The sequence below is a fragment of the Limulus polyphemus genome, unplaced genomic scaffold (assembly GCF_000517525.1).
Source record: "Limulus polyphemus unplaced genomic scaffold, Limulus_polyphemus-2.1.2 Scaffold5451, whole genome shotgun sequence".
Taxonomy (NCBI): domain Eukaryota; kingdom Metazoa; phylum Arthropoda; class Merostomata; order Xiphosura; family Limulidae; genus Limulus; species Limulus polyphemus.
In genome coordinates, this window is record NW_013671061.1 from 33,097 (window position 1) to 41,750 (window position 8,654).

General features: G+C 33.6%; 1 pseudogene; it reads right to left on the reverse strand.

The window, feature by feature from the left end:
* The window catches only part of LOC106472592, a 62,032-nt pseudogene that overhangs the window by 31,640 nt on the left and 21,738 nt on the right, over positions 1-8,654 (reverse strand).

An 8,654-nucleotide genomic window follows, 5' to 3' on the forward strand; every position in this document is an offset into this window, starting at 1 on the left:
ATATAGGAGCTGATAAACTGTACAGGTCAAACACAAAAGACAGGTCCCTTGTTAAATTTAGAACCTTCCTTACCAAATTTACAACATTATGACTACCATCCAAAGGTATTTATATATATTGTTTATAAAATCTAAAGGGGGTATGTAACATCAAAAGTACCACAATTGAATCAGGTGCCAACTTATGAAAAATAAAAGACTGATTATAAAGCAAAAACATTAAACCATGAAGAACGTTCACGAGCAGTTCGTGCATAATGTCATTCAATATGATAACATGAGCTATACGTTACCTGAGTTATTTACAACTTGCATGGTGAGATTATTTATCTAGACAAAGTTCAAGGGCAATAAAACAATAAAATTAAGTATACACAAATGTATACTGTTATGAGCTTTAAACTATTTAATATAAACAATTGTTGTTTTCTGTTACAATCTGCTGTCATTTTAGAAAGAAAAAAAAAAAGAGTAATTCAGATTTGTATTTTTTTTGTGGTGGTTACAAGGTTGGTCAAATTGACCGAGTCCGTATAGAGTTAGGATAGAGAAAATAAAATGTTTGATATTTTCTTAGGAGATTCCAGAGGTTATACAAATGAAAGCTAAAAATTCTCAAAGAAAAATATTTTTGTTCTTAACATACATTCATGGGCAAATCTTTAGTAAATATATTAATTTTAAAAAAATTGATTTTTTGTGTACAAAAGACTTGTGATGTTTACTGAAAGCTTGCAAAACTTCGTGAATATACACAAAACATATTAAAAATTTTAGTATGGAAACTCTGACAATTATTACTTTGTGGTTATAAGATTGGTCATTGACCAACCCCATATGGAAAGAGTTAATCATGTGAAACTCAATACTAGTGAATGACTTTGTAAGAAGTAGTTGATAGGTGATGTATACCCCTCAGCACCACCCCCAAAAGTGGGATCTCAGATCTGCATCTTTATATCTAAAGTTCTTGCAAGGTGGGATATTTTCACTAATAAATATAAAAGACAGTACTTTTTTCTATACACCTGCTTCAGTCACTTTTTCTTAATTGCTAAATACCATCCATGACCTACTAAATACACATTTTTATAATAGAAATCAGAGAAGCCTTCAAGAGACAAAAATTTTTTTCATACAAAAGTAGTTAAGTTTTCTGGAAGAAGCTAAAACTAACATTAAATAAAGGTGAAACATTTTAGAATAAGATATTAGTTTTGTGGAACTGCTATTTTTAGTGCAACACACTGGAAAAGGGAAATCTTACTGGTCATGTTGTATGTAAGGTGTAAGAGTTCATATGAAAGTACACTGAATATCTTATAAAAACTTATCATAAAATATTTAATGGCAATAAAGTACTCCACCCACTTTCTGCTCAAGATTTAGTAATATAGACATTTACTACATATACCATGTAACAGTTATATTATTGGACTGTATTTACCTTAACATTTTTGCATCCTTTTTTCTGTGCATGTCATAGAGGTTTTAAGTGAGTTATATTCAAAATTTAATTAAACTACATTCTTATATTGGTATATAAATAAACTTGACATAAAATGTAGCTAATAATCCAAATTCTAATATTATATAAGAATTAAGTTCTTAACCTTAAAAGGCAATAGAAAAAAAAATCCTAACTTTCCCTAGTGTGACATTTACTCTCTAGGTATCCCCTCTTCTCTACTTTAGTTACCACCCCTCTATGAAGTGGGAAATTTGATTAAATTACTCATTATAATGTTATCATTGCTCAGGCAATGCAAAATTTTTATAGCCTTCAATCTTAATTTGTTACAGAGCCATAAAGTAGAAAATCAGATCCCTCTTGCCATGCCCACCTGTTACATCCTCCCTTTCAAGAATTTCAAATAGTTTTTTTTTTCTGATGTTTTATACTACATTATTAATAACCAATAGAAAGCCAAAGTTTTAATTTATCAAATGACCTATTATATTACATAGTTTTCTGTACAGAGATTTGTCTATTTCACTTCCAGTTCAAATTTTATTCCCAGAAGAAACACATTGACAAATTTATCTGAATTTTTAACAGCTCTTGTCACATAGTTAGAAAGCCAGAAAAACTGTGATAGTTATGGGACATTGTTTGCTTTTTACAAGATATTATTCTGTATTCTTTGGTGCATTATTTAATTAAATAAAAAATTATCTAGTACAGTAGTACCATTAGTATAGAAAAGTGTGGTTAAGTTTCATCGACAGTCAACATAAAAAAAAAAACAAAGACCCAGGTAAGTACTTTATTTCTTGTTTTTCACGTGTATTTTCTATTTATTAATATAAAACGTTTTAGGTTAGATTAAGTGAAATAAATAATAATGATAATTTTTATGAGATACACTCACAAGCAACTTGTGAGTAGCTCATGCATTATGTAATTCATTAAGATAACGTGAACTACATGTTCGCCAAAGGATTTACAACTTGTTTGGTAAGTATATTAGTTAAACATGGTTCAAAGGGTAATAAAACAATAAAATTTAAGTATAAACATATCTATACTGTTAAGAGTTTAAATCTATTTACAATATACAATTTGAAGTCATTCTAGGAAAAAAAAGGTAATTTAGATTTATTTTGATTTTTTTCTTTGGTGGTTATGAAGTTGGTCAAACTGACGAACCTCATACAGAATTAGGGTAGAGAAAATACCAGATAAAGTCTAAAGTTTTACTGGAAAAAAAAAATGTTTCAAATTCATTTAGAAGGTTTTAGAGATTATGTAAATTAAATTTCAGATTTTTCAGATGATGAAAAGTATTTTTAATCTTAACATGAAAGTCACTTTGCACTCAGAATTGTCAACTCTTTGACTCCATATATTCATGAAGAAATTTGTAGTCAAATGACTTCATTAAAAATTATGATTTTTTGTCAAATGACTTAATGATTATTCAAAGCTGATGAAATTTTGTGAAGATACATAAAACATATTAGAAGTTATAGTAGTGACACTATAAAGATCAATTTGGGGTCATGAACTTGGCTGATTCAGCCAAACCCATATTGAAAGAGATGATGGTAATGGCTTGACACACTACCTGTCATGAGTTTGAATCCCTGTTCCCAAACATGCTCGTCCTTTTACCCGTGGTGATGTTATAATGTGACAGTCAATCCCACCATTGTTGATAAAAGAGTAGCCCAAGAGTAGGCAGTAGGTGATACTGAGTAGCTGCCTTCTCTCTAGTATATCATTGCTAAATTAGGGATGACTATTGCAGACAGCCCTCAAGTAGCTTTACACGAAATTCAAAACAAAACAAACCTTAAGAGATATTAAAATATTGAACTTACACAATATCGCCTAACTAAAGATCACAACGACTTATAAAAAACGAAATCTAGAAAGCCCAAACATGTGTACTTACAAATATTCCTTATCTCTTGTGTATTCAGCTGTAAACTGTCGAACGTTTGGTATTTTGTAAGCGAAGATGTTTGAAATTGTATGGCTAACAGCACTTATACCTCGTTTTAATTTTTTAGTAGCATACCTCGAATACTGAAAATCTGGTACCTAAAAAAACATGAAAATAAATTATTTTTGAAACTAGTGTATGACTTTAGAAATAGTGGACTCCTAAGAAATTTATGTAAAATGTATAACAAATTTATCGCAACATAAGTTATCACCAGTGCAAAAATTTATATGTTGAAAAATTGACATTATTCTTTAAAAAAAAGATAATTAAAAAATACAATATTACAATCATTTATGTTTCAAGCAAAATATACCCAGTTGATTATTGTGAAAATTTCTCACTGTCTCAAACTTTACTGTCTGTGTGTAGAAACAAAAGTCAGCATTTTCCTTAACTGAAAATGTATTTCTGATAGATACCTCCACACACAGATTAGCTAATCTACCTGAGAAACTTGCATGCCACCAGCCTTGTGAAAACTCAGAGGGGCATATAAAAGACATGAGCTGGCATATCCAACCCATAATGGGGTAATACGAGAGGCCCCAGGTAGAGAATTGATCTTAGGTATGAAAGGAGCGTGAGGGGAACCACAAGGAGGAAAAATGTGATAAAACACTGAGTGGCCCAGTAAGGACAAGAGCATCAACCTGGAATAAAATTTACACAGAAATGAGAAGTAGAAGGAGAGTATATGGGAGAAAGGGAATGATCACTGTCCCCTCTGATGGAATATGAGGGAAGGAAAGACTGGCCAGAATGAAGCAGAAGGGAAATGTGGTAATGAGAAAACAAGAACACAAAGATATGTGAACAACAGTTATCAACGGCACAGTGTTAATCCAATCAGGCATGTAGTAGGGGGGCAGTGGAAAAGAAAGGAATGAACGAGGGTAGGAAAGAACCATAAGTTATAATTTTCGTATACTGAAAATGTATTTCCAACAGGTACTTAACTCCACTCACATAAATTGTTATTCTCGTTCAGTGCTGCCCTCTATGTGCAAAAAACAAATTATGCATGCCACAAGCCTTTTTTCTCACCTGTAGTAATGGACAAGAACTAAACATTACCTTTGAAGGTAAAAATGAAAGAACTATGACAGAACATTAATCATTAAGTTAACATGTTAAGGAGTAACTAATAAGTCTATAAATCATCGCAAAGTGTTGCATGTTAAGGAAGAATAAACGATATCCTATGTGTACATGTTAAAAAGTAATGAAACAGAACTAAGCATTAATGTCTAAGTATACATGCTAAGGAGGAATGAACAAGATCGAAGCATTATCTACCTCACGTACATATTAAGAAGTAATGAACTAGAAATAAACATTACCTTCTATGTGGACATATTAAGGAGTAATCAACCAGAACAAAATATTAAGGTATATGTATTACATGTTACAGAGCAATTAACTGTAACTTAAACATTCACGTATATGTTTACATGGTAAGGAACATGTAAATAAAACCAATCATCGAATTCTATGTGAACACAGGAAGAAGTGATGAACTAAGACTAAACGTTAAGTCCTATGAGTTTTGTGTTAAGAAGAAATAAACTTAATCTTAAAGAATAACTTCTAAGCGTTACCTGGTAAGGACAAGCCATAATACAGCGTGAGCATATTTAAACCCATAGGAAATATCGGGTGCGGAACTAACTGATCAGGGAGAAGAAAGGATAGAACAGATATGTAAGGCAGACAAGAAACGTCAAAAGATATTCATTAGGTAGAGAAATATTGGGTGGAAAAGTTTCTCCATTTTGTCCACCACAACCTGAGCTTCAAAATTCTGTGAAGGAAAAAATGTGTAGGGGCGGAAGAAGAGGGTCCAGGTGGTAATATGGACCCTACATTGAAGGATGGCTATCACAACCTCGACAGGCAAAGAACTTCCTAAAGTGTTGATAATTGTAAGTGATACTTGTACTCACTTGGCCCGGCATGGCCAGGTGGGTAGGACGCTCGACTCGCAATCTGCGGGTCGCGGGTTCGTGCCCCCCATCCCACCAAACATGCTCGCCCTTTTAGCCGTGGGGGCATTATAATGTGACGAATCAATCCCATTATTTGTTGGTAAAAGAGTAGCCCAAGAGTTGGCGGTGGGTGGTGATGACTAGCAGCCTTCCCTCTAGTCTTACACTGCTAAATTAGGGGATGGTTGGCGTCAGGAAGGGCATCCGGCCGTAAAAACCCTGCCAGAACCGAAAATAGCGACCCCGTATAGATACTGGAAAAAGCTACTGATGAAGAAGAAGTTGTAGGAGAATACAATATCTGAACTTCTTCGAATCTGAGCCTGGCATAGCCAGGTGGTTAGGGCGCAATCTGAGTCTAGAATCCCCGTCCCAACAAACATGCTCGCCCTTTCAGTCGTGGGGGGCGTTATAATGTCATGGTCAATTCCCCCTATTCGTTGATAAAAGAGTTGCGGTGGGTGGTGATGACTAGCTGCCTTCCCTCTATTTTACCACTGCTAAATTAGAGACACTTAGCGCAGATAGCTCCCGTGTAGCTTTGCGCGAAATTCAAAACAAACCAAATAAATCTTCGAATCTGTATCTGGTATTCCATATTATCGATCTAGTCAGGCAGAGAAATTTTTTTATAAGCTGCTCTAAACTTGAGTTTAACATAATTAACTAATTTTGGAAATTTAACCTGAACGTTGCGGTAAATTTATAATACGAATGAAAAATAAGACAAACAGTTTCAAAGAATAAAAAAAAAAGTTCCAGTCTACCTTATATAAGTATATCTAAAGTGGTCGTCTATCAGTACCTGAGTAGATCTGATGGAAGGAGTCTTTTACAGACATACTTTCAAAGTCAGTAAAAACAATGTCAAAATATTATAAAAACAATAAAGATGAAAAACAACAACTAAGAACATATATTCCTTCCCGAATATTTTGTTTGAAAGACTTAGATAATTGTCTGAAGAACATCATGTGAATTGAAATTACCCAAAAAATAATGTATTTATCAAATAGATTCATAAAAGTAGTTTTTCAAGGGTGAATTGGAAATGTAGGTCTACTTTCTGAAAGTGTTGGTGTTTTGGAGGTTGTGAAATTACTATTTAGCTATTTCACCCATTATTTTCTCATTAACGGACCGGCCGTCATGGCCTAGACGTTATTGTCCAGGTCTGCGTATCAGAAAGCCCAAGGCTTGAGTCATGATATGACACTTAACACTTTCGTATTTTCAGCTGTGAAGGCAGTTTAACGATCCCGCTATTAGGTTAAAAGTGACCATTGAGGATGTGAGTGCTGTGAACTGATTTCTTTCTCTGTGGTCAAGTCAACGGTTGTAAGTTAGAGATGGCTATGTCTAAACGTTGAAGTCTCTGACCCAATCGTTAAGCCCTGTTCAACCTAAACGGCATTTCAGGTTGAACATACTAAATACTAAAAACATTTTCTTATTAACATGGTATTAAAACTATGTACATAAACCCGAGCCTGGCGTGGCATAGCGATTAACGTGTCTAGATTGTGAAGACGATGGTTCATGGTTCGCGACCTGTTATCTCAAAAACGCTCTCCGCACTTTCGGGCCGTTGTTACGCTATAAGAGTGACGATCACATCCGTTTTTCGGTCAGACAAGAGTGTCTCAAGAGTCGGCGGTGGGTGCTGTTGACTTGCTGCACTTATTCTAGCGAATCAGTTCAAAATTAGAACGGCTTTACGAAGATAGCCTTTATGTAGCTATTTGGGAAATTCTGAAATAAACAGAATCAAAATAAAATAAACATTTTAGGTGATTTGACAACTCTTTGCTTGTAAATGTGAATATTAATTTCGTATTACGTGTTAAAAATTGCATCCAGAAAATATGTTACAATATGTTTAGTTTGTATCTAGAGCCAGATGATACTTTTTGAAGAAGGGATCCAACTTCTTGTAGATTACACATACTTTACACAACAGTGAGTTTGAATTTTCCCTGTGAAAGCATTTATATTGCAAATAATAAACTGGCAAAAGCTATAAAGTATTTTGTCTTTTAAAAGGGATTAAAAAATTCTAATCAGATGGGCGAGTTGGATTTAATATATACACACACACACATATATATATAAGTATATTGCTTCTTTGTTTGTTTGAAGTTAAGCACAAAGCTACGCAATGGGCTTTCTGTGCTCTGCCCACCACGATATCGAAACTCGGTTTCGAGCGTTGTAAGTGCGCGACATATCACTGTGCCACTGGGGGCTAAATATATAGCACTGGGGATATTTTCGGTCCTATAACAAGTCCATTTAACCCTGAGGAATAATTAAGATGACTGATTTTCCTATGATGAATACTTTGAGTGTTGTCAAAGGATGCCATTTTTAAAGCATTATAATTACGTTTTCTCGCTAAAAATACAAATAAAATCAAGGGCGTTAGTTTTTAATTTTAACGTTTTTCACCTCCATTACGACCTGGGCAGGGACTGATGTTCGTTATGCAATATAATATTTTATATTTTTGATCACGATGATGATAAATTATGAAATAAATGGAATGAGGTCACGATTTCCGGAAAGAGAACGTGTTATGGTTAATATTTTGATAAATCTATAGAAATCTACATGGTAAAACACAAAACAAACAACCAAACCTACTGATCTGTTCCGTTATTTGAAATAACTATTCATCTCCTAACCATTAGTTGCTTTTAAAGCTAATCAAAATGTATTTTTCTGAACATTTTATGTGAGGATAACGAGAACAAACTGAGACTTGTCGTTGAGTTTGCAGTATAATCGGTGACACGAGTTTGTTTGTTTATTTTACATTAAGCCACACGTTGTGCTATCTGCGTTCTGTCTACCGCGGGGAATTGAATTCCGGATTTTAGCGTTGTAAGTTCGTAAAATTACCAGAGGACCCGAAATATGAGAAACGTACAAAAATTAGGGAAGAAATAGATAAAAATAAACTAAGAAATATAAGTTATTGAAAATGTGTCACTTGTAAGAATTAAATAAATGTTACGTACAGAAGAATGACAAGTACCACCAGACTCTGTATTATCAAACATCCATCTAGCTACAATTATCTAAAATAAAACAAATCATATCAGGCTCTGTATTATCAAACAACCATCTACTTACAATTATTTAAAACAAAACAAATCATATCAGGCTCTGTATTATCAAACAACCATCTACTTACAATTATTTAAAACAAAACAAA